Source organism: Arachis ipaensis, chromosome B04 (assembly GCF_000816755.2).
Source record: "Arachis ipaensis cultivar K30076 chromosome B04, Araip1.1, whole genome shotgun sequence".
Taxonomy (NCBI): Eukaryota; Viridiplantae; Streptophyta; class Magnoliopsida; order Fabales; family Fabaceae; genus Arachis; species Arachis ipaensis.
Genome location: NC_029788.2, coordinates 16,832,100 through 16,835,386, shown reverse-complemented (window position 1 = coordinate 16,835,386; position 3,287 = coordinate 16,832,100).

Genomic DNA, 3,287 nt, shown 5'->3' with positions numbered 1-3,287 from the left:
ATTGTTTTGATCTAAAAATTTTCATGCATTGCATCATTTTCATGTTTTTCTCTCTCATCATAAAAATTTAAAAAATAAAAAAAAATATCTTCTCCTTTTTCTCTCTTAAAATTTCGAAAATTAGATTTGACTTTTTTCAAAAAATTTTAAAATCTAGTTGTTTTTATGAGTCAAATCAAATTTTCAATTTAAAAATCTTATCTTTTTCAAAATCTTTTTCAAAAATCAAATCTTTTTCATTTTTCTTATCTATTTTCGAAAATTTCAAAAAAAAATATTTTTCAAAAATCTTTTTCTTAATTTTACATCATATTTTCGAAAATAACATCATCAATTAATTTTTGATTCAAAAATTTCAAGTTTGTTACTTGCTTGTTAAGAAAGATTCAAACTTTGAGTTCTACAATCATATCTTGTGATTTCTTGTGAATCAAGTCATTAATTGTGATTTTAAAAATCAAATCTTTTTCAAAACTAATTTCAATCATATCTTTTCAAAAATATCTCTTTATCTTATCTTTTTCAAAATTTGATTTTAAAATATCCTTTCTAACTTCTTATCTTCTTATCTTTTCAAAATTGATTTTCAAATTTGTTTCAACTAACTAACTAACTTTTTGTTTGTTTCTTATCTTTTTCAAAACTACCTAACTAACTCTCTCTCTCTAATTTTCGAAAATATCTTCCCTCTTTTTCAAAATTTCTTTTTAATTAACTAATTATTTTAATTTTTTATTTTAATTTTTGAAAAATTACTAACCTTTTTCAAAAACTATTTTCGAAAATCACTAACTCTTTTTCAAAAATAATTTTCGAAAATATTACAACAATCCAGCAAGCACCTTTCAAAAATTTTCGAACATGAAGAGGAGATGGCAGCCAAAAATAATAATAATGCTAGGAGGATGCTTGGTGACTTTACTGCACCTAATTCCAATTTACATGGAAGAAGCATCTCCATCCCCACCATTGGAGCAAACAATTTTGAGCTGAAACCTCAATTAAACCCTGCAATAGCAGAGGTGAATTACATGGGTGAACCTTATGGAAACACCTATAACCCCTCATGGAGAAATCACCCAAATCTCTCATGGAAGGATCAACAAAATCCTCAACAAGGCTTTAATAATGGTGGAAGAAATAGGTTTAACAATAGTAAACCTTTTCTATCATCCACTCAACAACAGACAGAGAACTCTGAACAAAATACCTCTAATTTAGCAAACTTAGTCTCTGATCTATCTAAGGCCACTGTAAGTTTCATGAATGAAACAAGGTCCTCCATTAGAAATTTGGAGGCACAAGTGGGCCAGCTGAGTAAAAGGATCACTGAAATCCCTCCTAGTACTCTCCCAAGCAATACAGAAGAAAATCCAAAGGGAGAGTGCACGGCCATTGACATAGTCTACACGGCCGAACCTGGAGAGGAAGGGGAGGACGTAAATCCCAGTGAGGAAGACCTCCCGGGACGTCCAGTGATCAATAAGGAGTTTCCCTTTGAGGAACCAAAGGAATCTGAGACTCATCTAGAGACCATAGAGATTCCATTGAACCTCCTTATGCCCTTCATGAGCTTTGATGAGTATTCCTCTTTTGAAGAAAATGAGGATGTTACTGAAGAGCAAGTTGCCAAGTACCTTGGTGCAATCATGAAGGTGAATGCCAATTTATTTGGTATTGAGACTTGGGAAGATGAACCTCCCTTGTTCACCAATGAACTAAGTGATCTGGATCAACTGACATTGCCTCAGAAGAAACAGGATCCTGGAAAGTTCGTAACCTTGTACCATAGGCAACATAATCTTTGAAAAGGCTCTGTGTGACCTTGGTTCAGGGATAAACCTCATGCCCCTCTCTGTAATAGAGAAACTGAGAATCTTTGGGGTGCAAGCTACTAAAATCTCATTAGATATGGAAGACAATTCAAGAAAACAGGCTTATGGACAAGTAGAGGATGTGTTAGTAAAGGTTGAAGGCCTTTACATCCCTACTGATTTCATAGTCTTAGATACTGGGAAGGATGAGGGTGAATCCATCATCCTTGGAAGACCCTTCCTAGCCACAACAAGAGCTGTGATTGATGTTGACAGAAGTGAATTAGTCCTTCCAGAACAGAGCATGGTTCTGGCGCTGAACACCCAAAATGGGCAGCATCTAGGCATTTGAACGCCAGAATTGCACCCTGGAGAAGAGCTGGCGCTGAACGCCCAGAACAAGCATGGTTCTGGTGTTCAACGCCAGAAATGGGCAACAAATGGGCGTTCAACGCCCAGAACAAGCACCAATCTGGCGCTGAACACCCAGAGTTGTGTGCAAGGGCATTTTGCATGCCTAATTTGGTGCAAGGGTGTAAATCCTTGAACACCTCAAGATCTGTGGACCCCACAGGATCCCCACCTACCTCCACTCACTTCTTCTCACCCCTCTTTCACACAATCCCATAAACACTCTTCCCCAAAACTCTTCACCAATCACCTCAATCTCTCTTTCCTATCACCACTTCACCACTCACATCCATCCACTCTTCCCCATAAACCTACCTCATAAACACAACACAACCCTCTCTTCTCTTCTTGGCCGAATACACCTCTCCCCCCTCTCCTCCTTATTTTCTTCTTCTTCTTCATCTATTCTTTCTTCTCTTGCTCGAGGGTGAGCAATATTCTAAGTTTGGTGTGGTAAAAGCATAAGCTTTTTGTTTTTCCATTACCATTGATGGCACCCAAGACCGAAGAATCCTCTAGAAAAGGGAAAGGGAAGACAAAAGCTTCCACCTCCGAGTCATGGGAGATGGAAAGATTCATCTCTAAAGCTCATCAAGACCACTTCTATGATGTTGTGGCCAAGAAGAAGGTGATCCCCGAGGTCTCTTTCAAGCTCAAGAGAAATGAGTATCCGGAGATCCGACATGAAATCCAAACAAGAGGTTGGGAAGTTCTAACAAACCCCATCCAACAAGTCGGCATCCTAATGGTTCAAGAGTTCTATGCCAATGCATGGATCACTAGGAACCATGATCAAAGTAAGAACCCGAACCCAAAGAATTATCTCACAATGGTTCGGGGGAAATACTTCGATTTTAGTCCGAAAAATGTGAGGTTGGCGTTCAACTTGCCTATGATGCAAGGAGATGCACGCCCCTACACTAGAAGGATCAACTTTAATCAAAGGTTGGACCAAGTCCTCATGGACATATGTGTGGAGGGAGCTCAATGGAAGATTGAGTCCAAAGGCAAGCCGGTTCAACTAAGAAGACTGGACCTCAAGCCTGTGGCTAGAGGATGGTT